The sequence below is a fragment of the Rana temporaria genome, chromosome 1 (assembly GCF_905171775.1).
Source record: "Rana temporaria chromosome 1, aRanTem1.1, whole genome shotgun sequence".
In the NCBI taxonomy this organism is placed as follows: Eukaryota; Metazoa; Chordata; class Amphibia; order Anura; family Ranidae; genus Rana; species Rana temporaria.
Genome location: NC_053489.1, coordinates 463,989,338 through 464,007,703, shown reverse-complemented (window position 1 = coordinate 464,007,703; position 18,366 = coordinate 463,989,338).

Here is an 18,366-nt window from a genome sequence, read left to right as displayed (position 1 = left end):
AAGTGCGCTTGTAAGACCGCTGCGCAAATACGGTGTGACAAAAACTATTGCAATGACTGCCATTTTATTCCCTAGGATGTCTGCTAAAAAAAAAAATATAATGTTTGGGGGTTCTGATTAATTTTCTAGCAAAAAAATTGTGATTTTCACATGAAGGAGAGAAGTGCCAGAATAGGCCTGGTGGTCAAGTGGTTAACCACTTCCATACCAGGTACTTACGCAGCTTCCCGCCCAAGCCAATTTTCAGCTTTCAGCACTGTCACACTTTGAATGGCAATTGTGCGGTCATGCTACACTGTACCCAAACAAAATTGGCGTCCTTTTTTCCCCCACAAATAGAGCTTTCTTTTGGTGGTATTTGATCACCTCTGCGATTTTTTTTTTTTTGCGCAACAACTAAAAAAAGGCTGAAAATTTGGAAAAAAAAATATGTTTTTATTTTTTTCTGTTAATTTTTTTGTAAATAAGTTTTCTCTTTCAATTACGGGCACTGATATGGCAGCACTAATGGGCACCGATGAGATGGCACTGATGGACATCGATGAGGTAGTACTGACGGGCACAGATGAGGTGGCACTGATTGGCGGCGCTGGTATGCGACACTGATGGGCACACATAGGCGGCACTGATGGGCACACATAGGCGGCACTGATGGGCACACAGGCGGCACTGATGGGCACACATAGGCGGCACTGATGGGCACACATAGGCGGCACTGATGGGCACACATAGGCAGCACTGATGGGCACTCATGGGCGGCACAGATGGGCACTCATGGGCGGCACTGATGTATACTTATGGGTGGCACAGATGGGCACTGCTAGGTGGGCACTGGGCATGGATGGGCACTGTGGGGTGGCACTGATGGACACTGGGGTGGCGCTGATGGACACTGGGGTGGCGCTGATGGACACTGGGGTGGCGCTGATGGACACTGGGGTGGCAGCACTGATTGTTGCCAGTCAGTGCCCATTTGTGGGCACTAACTGGCATCTTTTTTCTTTATGCTTTTTTTTTTTTTTTTTTTTTTAACTTTTTTTTTTTTTCTGACTTTTTTTTTTTTTTGCCCACCCTGGTGCTCCATGTGGCGATCCGAGGGGGGGCTGCGCTGATAAACAATCAGCGCAAACCCCCCCTGTCAGGAGAGCCGCCGATCGGCTATCCTCTACTCGCGTCTTTCAGACGCGAGTGAGGAAGAGCCATCAACGGCTCTTCCTGTTTACATCGTGATCAGCCGTGGTTGGACACGGCTGATCACGTGGTAAAGAGTCTCCGCCGGAGGCTCTTTACCGAGATCGGAGATGCAGGGTGTCAGACTGACACCCCGCATCACCGATCGCCGCGATGCGCGCCCCCACGGGCGCGCGCGGCATGAAATCCTGCAGGACGTTCTGGAACGTCCTGTCAGGATTTCATAACCACTTCCCGGACGTAAATCGGCCATAGGCCGGGCGGGAAGTGGTTAATGGTGTTGCTTTAGCTGACCTTTACACGGCTTGTGTAAAATTAGGGCACCTTTTATAAAGTGTAAATTTACACCATGAAACTAACAGAAGCGCACAGGGTGTAATCTGCGCCGCACACACTTAATTTTGTGGATCGCCTTATTTCCCTCATTTGCATATTTGCCTATCAAAACAGCGGCGTGTCTAGCGTATTTTGCGTGCGAAGAAGCGCCAGTGTAATTATTTTAGGTAGGACGGAAAAACCTGGTTTTAAGGCGTATCTCGTTTTGAGGATCAGGCGCAAAAATACACGCGGTGTAAATTTCAATTACGCTGCGTATCTCGAGTTAAGTCGGCGCATCTGCTTTGTGGATCTGGCCCCAAGTGCCTATGTAAACTACTAGAATGATTCCACCGTGTATATCATAAATGCAGCTATGAAAATAAATAAAAAAATTGCATAAAATATATATCACAGTGCTGTGCAAATTAAAGTGCTATTGTGCCTATGTAAACACTGCTAGGTAAAGAAAATGTGCAAAACTTAAAATTCCTGTACCATTAGGGTACCTATGTTAACCCTTTAAGAGATGTGCTGAGAAAAAAAAAATCACAGCACTGTGATATATATTTTATGTAATTTTTTTATTTATTTTCATAGCTGCAATTATGATATACACTGTGGAATCATTCTAAACGTTTACATTGGCACTTTGGATTGTTTTAGCATTTTGTGTATATTTTACACACTGCACCTTACACTAGGAGCCTCTTTTATGGAGCATTTGTCTCCGTAGTACCAGCGCCAACTCTACTTTCATTTTCTTCTCAACACTTTATTGCTCCACTTAGGTGGAAGCAATTAGTAGAGGCAGCTATCCACTGATCACCTTCAACCATACCTAGTCCAATACCAAATACTTTTGCTGTCACTGGTGTTTTTAAATATACTTGCGTGGATTTATTTTTACACATAGAACACAACATAACATAAAATGTCAGTCGGCAGAATAGGGCGACAGGTTCTCTTTATTAAAGGGGATCCCGGATTCCGATAAGCCCCCCCGCAGACCCCGACAACCAACGGCCAGGGTTGTCGGGAAGAGGCCCTGTCCTTATCAACTTGTGGACAGGGTGCTTTGCACCCACACCCCCATGTTGAGGGCATGCGGCATGGTACGGCTCAGGAGGGGGGGTGCTCGCTCGTCCCCACTCCTATCCTGACCGGCCGGGCGGCATGCTCGGATGCGGGTCTGGTATGGATTGTGGGGGAACCCCCATGCCATTTTTTTGGCATAGGGGGGTTCTCCTTACAATCCATACCAGACCTAGAGGCCTGGTATGCTCCTGGAGGGGAACCCATGCCGTGTTTTTATTTAAAATTTGATGTGGAGTCCCCCCTCATGATTCATACCAAACACTGTGTCTAGAATTGGCGGGAATCCGAGTCGGATCCCTGTCGCTTCTATGTCGGCTTTTTCCCGTCGCGGCGAGCCGGCTCTGCGCTGGCTCTCGTGACGGGGCTCGTAGGTGGTCAATCTCGCCGAGAAAAGAAGCGAGATTGACACAATATCGCGGTCATCTACTGTATGGGGGTCACCAAAAAAACAATCAGGTGGGTTAACTTTGGGCTCTGGCTCCTGCCTTACTGCTGGAGGTGTATTTACATGCTCACACATTTCCTGGACCTGGCGTGTCAGTTTGCACATTTCCTCAGAAAATAAACGAGCCTGTGTAGAGTCCATCTTCTCAGAATTTTTTATTTTATTTTGTTAAAGGCTTGTGATAACATCACGTCTACCTCAACGCAGGTGGTCAGACACAATAGCAGGATGCTGTGTTCTTCACCTATAGCAGCCCCCTTTCCCATAAGGCAAGCAGTCCTACTGGTATTCTGTTGCCCCCAGGTCTTTTACACAATACCATAGTGCCTGGCTACCACGCCAGGGCAAGCACTAAGCAAAGCAAACAGGTACTTGCGGTTGGCAGACAGGCAGCATGGTTCTATGACAGTCCAGATAAATGGCAGGCTGAGTTTAGTGAATAATCCAAAATCTTGTCCAAGGTCATACACAGGGAAATCCAATCTAACAAAGCAGGGCAGACAGACAGGGGGCTTGATCAGGAATTACACACGTAGCACTCTCTATCACAAGCATGAGACGGAAGGTTTGGCTTGCTTATAACATGTTTGCTTTCCACCCAGACACTGACCATATCAATCACCTTGCAGGTGGACAAAGACAGGGAGACTGCAATATCCAAAACCAGGATGCTGGAAAGAGAAGCAGGAGCGCTAGACGCTCATGACAGTTACTATATACAAGATTGGGGTGGTACCTTTATCTATATTACTTATATGCCTTTGGTTGCATGTTTTTACTAGTATATATTATATGGTCTCTCTTTGTTGATCTGTGCATGCATAAGAATAGCTGCGTCCAATTTGTGATCTAGAGGGATCCTCACTGTTTAGTAAGTTCATCCTCTTGGTGACACGTTTTATAGATGCCTCTTTTCATGGAATTCTTTTTTTTTAGATTATATACTCTCATCTGGCCATGCTAGACATTCTTTTATATACATTATATATGTATTGTGAGAACAGATGTTACCATATAAATTTCCTAATATTGGTACTTAGTGACTCACTTTGGGTGGCCCTGTGTCTGATTGGGTTCCCCTTGATGCTCTGTTGCCTGCCCAGAGGGCTGTTCTGCATGTTGGTGCTTTCAGCGCTGAGGTATGTCTAATGCAGTAGATGCACTAATACACTGTTTCATTATGTATATAGATATTGTAAATATGTATATTGTTAAATGTTACTGTTTCTTCTTAGATGATTGATGTTAAATTTTCATACGTCCTGATGAAGCTAATCTTGGTTAAAGGTGTCGACACATGAAGATTTATTTATCAGCATTGAAACTTGTAAAGCACATTGTAATTGATTTTAACCACTTCCAGACCTTAGGTGTTTTTCAGATTTGGTGTTTGCAAGACTAAAACAGTTTTTTCTGCTAGAAAATTACTTAAAACCCCCAAACATGATATATATTTTTTTCTAACACCCTAGAGAATAAAATAGTGGTCATTGCAATACTTTTTGTCACACCGTATTTGCGCAGCGGTCTTACAAGCGCACTTTTTTTGGAAAAAAATAACTTTTTTTAATTCAAAAATAAGACAACAATAAATTTGGCCCAATTTTTTTATATATTGTGAAAGATAATGTTACGCCGAGTAAAATGATACCCAACATGTCACGCTTAAAAATTGCGCCCGCTCGTGGCATGGCGTCAAACTTTTACCCTTAAAAATCTCGATAGGCGATGTTTAAAAAATTCTAGAGGTTGCATTTTTTGAGCTACAGAGTAGCTCTAGGGCTAGAATTATTTCTCTCGCTCTAACGATTGCGGCGATACCTCACTTGTGTGATTTGAACACCGTTTTCATATGCGGGCGCTACTCGCGTATGCGTTCGCTTCTGCGCGCAAGCTCGTCGGGACGGGGCGCTTTAAAACAATTATTTTTTTGTTTTCTTATTTATTTTTATTTATTTTATTACTTTTTACACTGAAAAAAAAAATTGATCACTTTTATTCCTATTACAAGGAATGTAAACATCCCTTGTAATAGAAAAAAGCATGACAGGTCCTCTTAAATATGAGATCTGGGGTCAAAAAGACCTCAGATCTCATATTTGGGCTTAAATGCAAAAAAAAAAAAAAAAAAATTGGAAATGTCATTTTTTCAAATGACAAAAAAAAAAATTGTCTCTTTAAGAGGCTGGGCGGGACTGACGTTTTGACGTCACTTCCGCCCAGCAGAGCTATGGGGACGGGCGAAGGAGATTTTTCCTTCAGTCTCGTCCCCGCTCAGATGCCGAATGGTCCCGATTGCCTCCGCCGCTACCGATGGCTCCGGTAAGTGGCGGAGGGCGCGGGAGATTGGCGGGAGGGGGGGGGCCCTCTCCCGCCACCGATAACGGTGATCTCGCGGCAAATCCGTCGCGGAGACCGCCATTATCGTTTACCAGACCGCACACACTAAAGATTGATACCTTGGTTGTGGCAGCAGCTGCTGCCGTTATCGAGATATCAATCTTTAAAAAATGGACGTACATCGTCGTGCGCAGGTCTGGAAGTGGTTAATTACTAAGATACATACATTTTTAACTTTGTTGTGCAATACAATTCTATGATTTTATATATGACTTTTTTACTCTGTGTCTGGCCTATAAAGTCTGAATCTCCTTTTCTTTTTCTAAAAAGATTAATTTAGAGGATGAAAATCTGGTCTTTCAGATTTAGAGTTAGGCATGGATCTCTTATCAAGAAGAAATATTCTATGGAACCAAGAAAGTCAGATTGATACTGTGGTTAACTGATCAATCCAAAGACAAGCAAGCATAACTGGCATATGTGTATATAGTGACATACATATTGGAATTTATCTCTTGCATAACTCCTCCTGAAAATGCTAGTTGTCTGCCTGTCTCTGGTTTTAATATAAAGCTACTAACCCAAAAAAGTATGCAGAAATTAGGTCAGACTGTCAAAGCTATTGATCTGCATACCTTATCACCTTTTTTTTTTCTAGGATGTGCGCTTGACCTTCATCTTTCAATTTTGTCTGTTTATAACTTTGTTTATGTTTTATGTTTATGTTTTACTTATGTTTTATGTTCATGATTTGCTTTGTTTTTATTTATATTGCTGTACCATTAAAGAGGAGCTCCAGTCTATGCAAAAACAGATTTTTAATATAAGGACACCGTCTTCTGAGACCTGTGTGTGTCCCGGAAGGCACAGGGGGAAGGGGGAGGGGTCAGACATACTCAGAGATTGTCACAGCGATCTTACATGGAAGTAAGAGCGGGTACCAGTCAAAACCTGGCACCCCTTCCCCCCCAAAAAGTGCCAAATTTGGCCATGGATGGGGGCAGGTGCGAACAAGTGAAGCTTCCCCTTTTTGGTGGAGCTCTGCTTTAAGCACTTGTTCCACTATTCCTACAGTTCCATATTTATTTTGTTTCCTCAATGTTTTTAGGAGACCCTGAGTTATGCTTCTGCAAAGGCACAATCTAGCTGTGTGAAATGGACAGACCCAATAATTGACCACACCACCATTCTCATTAGCTATGCACAACACTGGACTACACACACTGCAGTTCTGTATGAAGCCTTAATCCCCCATCTCCTATTACCCTACTACAAAATCTGGAATTAATCCATGATAAATGTGATACCTGGGGACATGGTCTAACAGCACATTATCAGGTGGTTTGTCCACATTTTATTCAGCAGTTGAATAATATAATTCTAAAGTATAAGCCCATGAGGTATTTTTATGTATGTACACTTGCTTGTCTGTATATATGGTTAATGGTTAAGTCATCTCTGTGGAAAGTGTTTTCCCTGTTTTCAGCATTGTATTTTGTCCATGGATGATGGGGTATTTAAAGCGGAGCTCCACCTTAAAGTGGATCGCCAGCTGATCGTAACCCTCACCCCTCCGGTGTCACATTTGACACCCTTAAAGACAGGTATTTGCACCCACTTCCGGCCACAGTCTGCAGAAAGACTGTGGGCAGGACATCACCTCCCGTCCTCCCCCCCATTGTGCTCTGGGAACACTCAGTTCCCAGAGCACAGCGGGAGCCAATCAGCAGGCGCAGCACAATTCGCGCATGCACCGTAGGGAACCGGGCAGTGAAGCCAGAGCACTTCACTTCCTGGTTCCCTCACGAGGATGGCGGGGGGGCAGCAGAGTGACGAACGATCGCTCGTCCTCTGCTGCGGACGGCGCTGGACTCCAGGACAGGTAAGTGTTTCGATATAAAAAGTCAGCAGCTGCAGTATTTGTAGCTGCTGACTTTTAATATTTTTTTTTTCAGCGGACATCCTCTTTAAGTGTGGTTTCCAAACCGAGGCTGGATCTTTCAGAAGACAGCCTAGACTGGAGTTTAAGGCAATAGATATTGGTGAGGGGAGGGTTTGGGGGTGCAGCTACAACCTTCAAGCCTCTGCAGTAAAGCAGATAGATAGCTTATTTGACCAGAGCTGTGCACCAGCTGTCACTTCACAAGGGAGGATGAAATTACAAGCAGTTACTGTCTTATGGGGCTAGGCCAATACAGTCAATGCAAATGGGGCTGATTCTGATCAGTATCAAATGGATGGGGTGAAAGGTGTCAGAGTTCTACCTTGCTTAGTACCCCAATACTAGGGATAAGCTGAACACCCCCCCATTCGGTTTGCACCAGAACCTTCGAACGGATCGAACATTCATGCAAACATTTAGAACCCCATTGACGTCAATGGGACTCGAACGTTCGAATTCAAAAGTGCTAATTTTAAAGCCTAAAATACAAGTTATTGTCGGAAAACGGGTTTGAGAACCCGAGTCTTGCCCCAGGGAACATGTATCAATGGAAAAAAAAAGTTTTAAAAACAGTCGTTTTTTCTGGAGCAGTGATTTTAACCACTTCCTTACCGCGTCATTGTGAAATGACGGCGGCAGGAACCCCTCCTCGATCCAGGAGGACGTCATATGACGTCCTGGGCTTTGCGGGTGGATATCTGAATGATGCCTGCAGTTAGAGGCATCATTCAGATATCCTTCTCTCCTGCCGGCGATTCTGCACAACATAAGAACGATCATAGCGGCGATTCTGCCGCTAGATCGTTCTTACAGGCGGCGGGAGGGGACATCCCCCCCCCTCCCGCCGCCATCCGGTGCTTCTCCGGGCTCTCCCGTGCCATCGGGGGCCCGGAGAACGAATCGTCCGGCGCTGGTAGGAAGCATAGAGATGACTGGTGACCAGATGGTCACCAGTCATCTCTATGACCGTCGGAGGACCCGGGCGCGATGTGATGACGTCACGCCCGGGTCCCCGTAAGTAAACAAAGCCGCAATTGCGGCTGCTAAGCAACCGTAAGCATGAGATCGGTGAATTTTTTTCACCGATTTCATGCTTTCCAGCCTGGAGGAGAGATGTGCGGTCTTATTGACCCTGCATCTCTCCATAAAGAGGACCTGTCACACACATTCCTATTACAAGGGATGTTTACATTCCTTGTAATAGGAATACAAGTGATAATAAAAAAATAAAAATAAAAAAAAAGTGTAAAAAAATAAATAAATATGTAAAAAAAAATAAATAAATAAAAAATATTTTTTTTAACGCCCCTGTCCCCAGTAGCTCGCGCGCAGAAGCGAACGCACACGCAAGTCCCGCCGACATATGTAAACGCCGTTAAAACCACATATGTGAGGTATCGCCACGTGCGTTAGAGTGCCAGCAACAATTCTAGCACTAGATCTCCTCTGTAAATCTAAACTGATAACCTGTAAAAAATTTCAAAGCGTTGCCTATGGAGATTTTTAAGTACCAAAGTTTGGCGCCATTCCATGAGTGTGCGCAATTTTAAAGCGTGACATGTTAGGTATCTATTTACTCGGTGTAACATCATCTTTCATATTTTACAAAAAAATTGGGCTAACTTTACTGTTTTGTTATTTTTTTAATTCATGAAACTATTTTTTTCCCAAAAAAAGGCGTTTGAAAAATTATTGCGCAAATGGCGTGCAAGATAAAACGTTTCAATGACCGTCGTTTTAGTCCCTAGGGTGTCTGCTAAAAAAACATATATAATGTTTGGGGGTTCTGTGTAATTTTCTAGCAAAAAAAATATGATTTGTACATGTAGGAGAGAAGTGCCAGAATAGGCCTGGTATGGATGTGTGTATAACTGCCCTGTATGGAAGTGGTTAATGATGCTTAAAGTGAAAAAAAAAAAACGAAAAATTCCTTTAAATATCGTACCTGCTGGGTGTCTATAGTATGCCTGTGAGGTGGCACGTGTTTAGAACTGTCCCTGCACAAAATGAGATTACTACAGTAGGCGATAAATATATTGTGTCAATCTCGCTCCCTTTCTCGGCGAGATTGACCACCTACGAGCCCCGTCGCGGGAGCCAGCGCTGAGCCGGCTCGCCGTGATGGGAAAAAGCCATCATAGAAGCGACGGGGATCCGACTTGGATTCCCGCCAATTCTAGCCGCGGCGTTTGGTATGAATCATGAGAGGGAACTCCACGCCAAATTTTAAATAAAAAAACGGCATGGGTTCCCCCCCAGGGGCATACCAGGCCCTTAGGTCTGGTATGGATTGTAAGGAGAACCCCTACGCTGAAGAAACGGCAATCCCCCACAATCTATACCAGACCCGTATCCAAGCACACCGCCCGGCCGGTTAGGAAAGCACCCTGTGGTATCGGAGAGCGAGAAGAACCGGGGAGCACCAAGGAGACAGCAGAGAGCAGAGAAGATGGAAGAAGACCCACCGGAGAGCGGAGAAGACCCCCGGAGCGGACTAATAAATGATTTTAAAACCCTGTGTTGCGTGTTTATTTTATTTACATTTTTCTTCCAGGTGAATGGGTAGGGATACATTGTACCCCATATTCATTCACCTAGGGTGGGGGGCTGGTATCTTGGGGCCCCCTTATTAAAAGGGGCTCCCAGATTCCGATAAGCCCCCCGCCCGCAGACCCGGACAACCAACGGCCAGGGTTATCAGGAAGAGGCCCTGTCCTTATTAACTTGGGGACAGGGTGCTTTGGGGTGGGGGGCCGCAGGGTGCCCCCCTTCCTCAGAGCACCCAACCCCCCATGTTGAGGGCATGCCGCCTGGTACGGCTCAGGAGGGGGGGCGCTCACTCGTCCCCACTCCTTTCCTGACCGGCCGGGGGCGTGCTTGGATACGGGTCTGGTATGGATTGTGGGGGAACCCCCACGCCGTTTTTTCAGCGTAGGGGGTTCTCCTTACAATCCATACCAGACCTAAGGGCCTGGTATGCCCCTGGGGGGGAACCCATGACGTTTTTTTATTTAAAATTTGGCGTGGAGTTCCCCCTCATGATTCATACCAAACGCAGCGGCGTGTTGTATTGAAATGAGCCGTGACCCCATGCAGATGAGTTGGGGATCGAACGGCGCATGCGCGCGCATGCTCAGAGTCACGTCGCAAATACTCCAAAAGATACGTCGGCTCGATGCTTTGTCGACGTGAACGTAACCTATGCCCAGCCCCATTCACGTACGACTACATTTGTGAATCGGCGTATCTAGGTCATTTGCATATTTGACGCGTAAATCAACGGAAGGGCCCCTAGTGGCCAGCGTAAATATGCACCCAGGATACGACGGCGTACTAAGACTTACGTTGGTCGGCTGAAGCCAGATTTCAGGCGTATCTACGTTCAAGAATACCGTGCAGAGATACGATGGCGCATCTTTAAACTTACGCGGCGTATCAATAGATACGCCAGCGTAAAGTCTTTCTGAATCTGGGCCTGTAGGTTTGTTGTTAAGTAGAATCTGTCTGTAATTTTGAATTGGTACTTTTTTTAAAGTGTAGCTCTATACATTACATTGTGGATGGCTGGGAGAGAACTTCTTTTGGCGCTGCAGCAGCTGGGGCAGGGAAATTTGCCTGGTACAATCTGCCATCGGTGTACCGATAGTAGATTGCCCGCATGTACTAGGCTGTGACACACCTAATTCTACACCTTCAGTCCTATCAGTGCAGGCTTCAGAGAGGACTGAGGGTATAGTGGGGTTGGACCATCAATTTACTGCACCAATTTGTAATTGTATTGATGTGTTCATTACATGTGTAATATTAATGACATGGCACTGTATTTTTTATAGTTTCTAATTAGACTTTATGCTTTTATATATTTTTTTTGTGCTGCATCTTCCTGTTGAGGCACAGTTTAATCCCCACTTTAGATTTTTCCTGTTCAACTCCCATAGACTTCAATGGGGTTCACCGTTTCGGTTAGACCTTTTCCCCTGTTTGGGAGTTTTGCTGCAAACCAAGCAGGGGGGTGTTTGGCCCATCTCTAATTCCTTGCACTTTTTTTTTAATTGCAAAATAAATAGCTGCTACATGTTTGAAATGTGCAGATCTCTCTTGAGAAAATGAAGCTGAATGTTATTAAATTCTCATTCAAAGTCTTGTCAATTTTAGCTTGCTGCATCTTTAAGCAGACAAACACATTATCAGGCTCTTTTTGTTTTGTAGTGAAAATTATTGGGGATGTTTATAAATATCCTACTCTTCCAGGTTTTCCACTTCTTTGGAAATGTGTTGCCTTTAAATAGGATATAATTATTTTGTGTGATTGTATGGCTGGCTTCAAAGTTGGATCAATATGTATTTTCACTTGAAAGTGTTTTAATTTTACAGTGCCTGCAGGCAGATGAAATTACCATAGCATGTATTGGTCAACTACAAAATTTGAAGCATCGAAAGATGAGTGTTAAAATGCAGAATGAAGTTAGGATTACCCTTAGCAAAATGTAACAGTAGCTTTGTCTCTATATCCTTGAATTTGTATATGATCAAGAATATTCTGCATATAATAGACATCTTTTTGATTTACAGAAATATATACTAATTGAGAGTGTTCAGAAATTAACAAGCTGTGGGTTGGTATGTGAAAAGAAGATTTCTCCAACAGTTTTACAGCAGAACCCATTATAACAATTATTATTCATTCCTCTCTGATAAAGGTTGTCAAACAGCTGGGGCTGACCCTCTGTATATGATTTTGTATAACTTTTTTCAGTCTAATGATTCATATTTACACACTCTGTACCTTTTGATAAACATATTCTTTTATGTGGGAAGGAGACCCCACAGTTTCTAGATGTGAGCCGCTGAGAGCTGTTTTTATACATGTGAGCTGTTTTTAGATATGGGAGCTGAATTTTCACAATGATTTATCAGTTCATTTTATAGCAGGCTGACCAATAGGGATTTTTTTTCCCTCTTGCCTCAGCAGTCAAAAATATACATATCACATTTAAAGTGAGCTCATATTATCCTAATGCGCAATAACATACTGTAGGCGTGCACATTTCTATGAGCATAGAAGATGGTCTGCACATACATCATTGCCTGCACATCCACTGCCACCAAGCGGCTCATTTAATCATGATCTCTGCACTAGTCCCTTGTATGGTCATTAGCCTTGTTCTTGTAATCCAGTTCCTTATACAAATCTTTCATCCTGTTACAGACCCTGCTTCCTCTCTGACTTTGCTCTCAAATTGCCCTTGCTTGCTCATGTTTGCTGTCTGCCTCTGCTACCGACCACCGGCCTGGACTACTGACTACACTTCTTCTTAGTTAAACTGCACCTTGCTGCCTGATTGTAGCTGACTTTTGCTTGTTCCTGACTCTGATTCTGCTTACTTCCTCGTGTCCTTCCACTCAGCTGTCGCTTTATCAGTTGTGGGACCCGACTCCACCAGCAACTGGAGTTGGATTCTTCATGGTGCATCGCCAGATTTACCTCTGCTTGTCAGACACCACCAAGTTCCCACTCACATTGTCTACACCTTGGCAATTGTGCCTTTTCTTCATCCCTGCAGTCACTGTCTCAAAATCTAGATGGTCCAAATATGTATTATCAAGGCTTCTACTGCCTTATCAGTATCTTAAAGTCCACTATGTCTTGCTAGCATGCATATTCTTGTGTTAAATGCTTCCAGAGGTTCATTAGTTGAACATAATATTTTTAGATGCCTAAATACATTATAGCATGTGCATGCAGCATACAATAAATTTGGTAAGTCTGGAATGCATGTATGCATAAATCCTCCTACACCAATTTAGGAAATCTATCTACATTTCTACCAGGAAAGGCAGTTTTGAACATGATTTGTGACACAGAAGCAGGATTATTTAAAATGCCACAAAGTCCAATGTGAGCTTGGCTCCTTTGTTAGAATAGTGAATATGCTATAAAAGAAGAACTGTCGTAAGGAGAAAAATCACAGCTAAACATTTAACTTGTGGGATTTATTTTCCTAAACATGAATCTAAAATTGTACCTGTATAGGAGATTTCAAATTACCCCTTACAACTGAATGTTTCTACTTAAGGCATATTGTGGATGTGTGAGTGTTCACTGCTGCATGGATTGTCTTTGTGCCATTGGGTAGCGGCAGAGGCGTTGCTAGGGGGGTGCGGGGGGTGCGGCCCGCACCGGGTGACACCCGCTAGAGGGGTGACACCCTCCCGTTTTTTATTTTTTTTTCTTTAAATTTTTTTTTTTATTTTTTATTTTTTTTTTATTTTTTAGCTGACATGCCCAGCACTGCTGGGCATGTCAGCTAAATTTTTTTTTTTTTAAGAAAAAATGCACCCCCCTAGCACCCACCAGAGGGTGACACCAAGAGCAGGACAGGAGGGGCGTGAAGAGATGAGTGTGCGGGCAGTGCCGGCTTATGTCTGCCCGATGGCAGTTTAACATCATGTACATCATGTACACAAATCACTGCCCAAGTCAGACCCTGAAGAGCACTTGCAGAGCTGGAGCGGGGTGCCGAGTGCAGGAACGCTCCCTGTGTGCCTCCTACACTCGGCACTAGTACACATCTATTGCAAACACTTCTCTATCAGGAGTGAACTCCACTGGACAGAGCATTTCTAGTCCCCGCCTCTGTCATGATGTCATTCAGAGGCTGGGACAGGAAGAGAGAGGCACCGCGAGGGAGCTGCATGTTGCTGTTATGAGGTAAGTGAGCAGTGACATACAGAGCAGAATGTAATGTTGTATGTGTAATGTTACAGTGACTCAGCACTTTCTCAGTGCCCTGACTGGACTGGTTACTGTCTTGAGGACTGTGGTGGGTTTTGTCAGTGGGTTTCAATGAACTAACACTGCCATTAGCTAGCAATGTGTCGCATGAAGGGGTTAATGTACTGACACTGGCCTCTAATTCAGTATGAGGTGTTAATGAACACTACCATTGATCTGAAATGCATTAGTAACCAGTAGCAGTTAATTAACCCCTTTGTGCTGCATTAGTGGCCAGTGTTAATTAACCCATTCATGCTTTAATACAAAGTGGTTAAATAACACTGACCACTAATAAAGCACAAAAGGGTAAATTAACACTGGCCACCACTGCATTAATGATCAATGGCAGTGTTAAATAACCCCCTTGTGCTGAATAAGTGTCCAGGGTTAATAAGCCCCTTCATGCTGCAGGATTTAAAATAGCCTAATGTCACTGACCATCTATGCTATTATTGTAGCTACTGCACCAACCTCTTGTGCAGCCAGAGTCAGACCAGTGACACTAATGTGATGCCAGGGAACTGCTGTAAGAAGCAGCAGAGCACCTCCCAGATCAAGAAGGTACTTGGCATCATACATGGACACAGACCTATCTTCAGATACCGTCCTCTCTCTCTCTCAGCCGTCCTCTCTCTCTCTCAGCCGTCCTCTCTCTCTCTCTCAGCCGTCCTCTCTCTCTCTCAGCCGTCCTCTCTCTCTCTCAGCCGTCCTCTCTCTCTCAGCCGTCCTCTCTCTCTCAGCCGTCCTCTCTCTCTCAGCCGTCCTCTCTCTCTCAGCCGTCCTCTCTCTCTCAGCCGTCCTCTCTCTCTCAGCCGTTCTCTCTCTCATCTGTTCTCTCTCTGCCGTCCTCTCTCTCTCATCTGTTCTCTCTCTGCCATCCTCTCTCTCTCTGCCATCCTCTCTCTCTCAGCCGTCCTCTCAGCCATCCTCTCTCTCTCAGCCGTCCTCTCTCTCTCTCTCAGCCGTCCTCTCTCTTAGCCCCCACCTCTCTCTCTCTCTCAGCCCCACATCTCTCTCAGATCCACTTTCTGACCACTACCCTTTCTCCCAGCCCCACATCTATCTCAGCCCCCTCTCTCTCAGCCCCCTCTCTGTCCACCACCCTCTCTCTCAGCCCCACATCTCTCTCAGCCCCCCTCTCTCTCAGATCCACCTCCCTGTCCACTACCCTCTCTCTGAGCCCCCCCCCCTCTCTCTCAGCCCCACTCTCTGTCCACTACCCTCTCTCTCAGCCCCACCTCTCTCTCTCAGCCCCCTCTCTGTCCACCACCCTCTCTCTCAGCCCCACATCTTTCTCAGCCCCCCTCTCTCTCAGATCCACCTTCTGACCACTACCCCTTCTCTCAGCCCCTCTCTCAGCCCAACCTCTCTCACTCAGCCCCCCTCTCTGTCCACTATCCTCTCTCTCTGAGCCCCTCTCACTCAGCCCCCTCTCTGTCCGCTACCCTCTCTCTGAGCCCCTCTCTCTCTCAACCCTCTCTCTATCCACTACTCTCTCTCTCAGCCTCACCTCTCTCTCTTTCTCTCTCTGCCTCATCTCTCTCTCTGCCTCATCTCTCTCTCTCTGCCTCATCTCTCACTCTGCCTCACCTCTCTCTCTCTCTCTCTCTCTCTCTCTCTCTCTCTCTCAGCCTCACCTCTCTCTCTCTCTCTCAGCCTCACCTCTCTCTCAATCTCACCTCTCTCTCTCTCTCTCTCTCTCCCTCTCTCTCTCTCTCAGCCTCACCTTTCTCTCTCAGCCTCACCTCTCTCTCAGCCTCACCTCTCTCTCTCATCCCCACACCCTCTCTCTCTCTCATCCCCACCCTCTCTCTCTCATCCCCACCCCCTCTCTCTCATTCTCTCAGCCCCACCACTCTCTCAGCCCCACCTCTCTCTCTCAGCCCCACCGCTCTCTCCCTCTCTCTCTCAGCCCCACCTCTCTCATCCCCTCTCTCCACTACCCTCTCTCTCTCAGGCCCCTCTCTGTCCACTACCCTCTCTCTCAGCCCCACCTCTCTCTCTCAGCCCCACCTCTCTGTCCACTTCCCTCTCTCTCTGAGCTCCTCTCTCTGTCAGCCCCTTTCTCTGTCCACTACCCTCTCTCTCTGAGCTTCTCTTTCTCTCAGCCCCCTCTCTGTCCACTACCCTCTCTCTCAGCCCCACCTCTCTCTAAGCCCCCTCTCTCAGCCCCCCCCTCTCTCTCTCTCTCATCCACACCTCTCTCTCTCTCTCTCTCATCCACACCTCTCTCTCTCTCTCTCTCTCTCAGCCTCATATCTCTCTCAGCCTCACCTCTCTCTCTCTCAGCCTCAACTCTCTCTCTCAGCCTCACCCTTCTCTCTCTCTCTCTCTCAGCCCCACTTCTCTCTCAGCCCCACCTCTCTCTCTCTCTCTCTCAGCCCCACCTCTCTCTCTCTCTCTCAGCTCCACCTCTCTCTCTCAGCCCCATCTCTCTCTCTCTCAGCCTGATCTCTCTCACCCCAGCCTGCCTTGTACCCCCCCAAACAGCCCTGTGCCACCCCAGCCTGCCCTGTACCACCCCAAACTTTCCCATGCCACCCCAACTTTCCCTGTGCCACCCTAACTTGCTCTGTACCACCCAATCTGCCCTATGCCACCATAACTTGCCCTATGCCACCCTAACTTGCCCTATACCACCCAAAACTACCCTATATCACCCCAACATGCCCTATACCACCTTAACCTGTCCAATACCACCCCACTACACCAACCTGCCACTATACCACTCTATACTACCCTAACCTGTCACTATACTGCCCTATACTATCATTTACAGGGGCTGGTTTGGGGTGCGCCCCGTTCCCATGCGCTGCCTGCTTGGTGCTGGGCAGCCTAGACAGAGGGGGGTGACACCATGTTTTACCGCACCGGGTGACACCAACCCTAGTGACGCCACTGGGTAGCGGTCATTCCCCAAAGCTGTTTGCTATAGGCCCAAACTTTAAGGCCAATTCTGTTTTCTCATTTTTGCATCCAGACAACGTCTTTTCTCTGAATATACTGTATGTATTGTACAGACAGAGGAATGGGAAAAGGGTAACAAACCCTGGGGGCCAGATTCACGTAGGAGGGCGTATCTTTCTGCGGGCGTAGCGTATCCTATATACGCTACGCCGCCGTAACTTAGAGAGGTGAGTACCGTTTTTACAAAGAAATTGCGCCCTAAGTTACGGCGGCGTAGCGTAAATGGGCCGGTGTAGGCCCGCCTAATTCAAAGTAGGGTGGTAGGGGGCGTGTTGTATCATAATGAATTGTGACTATACACGGTTTCTATGGCAAGCTATGGCTACATGTGATTTCATAGACTCTCTTTCAAATCTTTCTGTTTTTTAATTATTTTCTCTGTGGATTGAAGTTGGCCCAAATTGGTGAGTTTTGCTCAGTAGTAAATATTAACTGCTGTTAATATTTTTATCTGTAATGTATTTCTGTATCAAAACGTGTACATTTATGGATTTTGCCATTATTGATTGCATTGTTATATACCTATGGTTGTGATGATCTAGTTAAATAATTTATAAATATTTATTGATGTACATTTATATTGATCCGTCCCTTATCAATTGTCTTTATCATTTTCAGCATTACCTGTACAGCTCCTGATGAAGCTCGATTAGAGCGAAACATGTAGAGCAATTCTGGCACAGGTTTTCGGCTCCTTGTTGAGCCTATCATGTTCTTTGGGATGGCTATTTTGTTGTCTAAATTTTAAATGTTGTTAAATAAAAAAATCTGTTTTTTAGTATGCCTATATGATTTATTCAATTTGACACCTTTAAAATCCCGGGGTTTGTTACCCTTTTCCCATTCCTCTGTCTTTATGCTATATATGGGATGTGGTGTCCTGATCTGAATAGCTGTGTCCCACAAATCATTTTATACTGTATGTATTGCTGAGCTTTGTGTTTTACTTGCAGTTCAATGTTAGCAACAGTAACTGGTAACCAGAAAAAAACAGCATATGATACACTTTATTGGATTGTAATATTTTTATTTGCGCTTCAATTGAAATAATAATAATAAAAAAATATACATGCACTAGTTTTCGCTTTTAACACTATATTTTCTTCATATTTTGGTTTTAAGGCCTTTTTAATATCTCATGTGGAATTAATTTCCTAAGGATATATTTTTGTTTTCATTTGTTTGGTTGCAAGATCAAAGCCAGCAGTTGGTATTGTAATGAAGGCTATCCCATACTAAGCTTAAATTTCTTCAGGCAGTCTTTTTGTAGGACCATGCTGTGATGGCAAT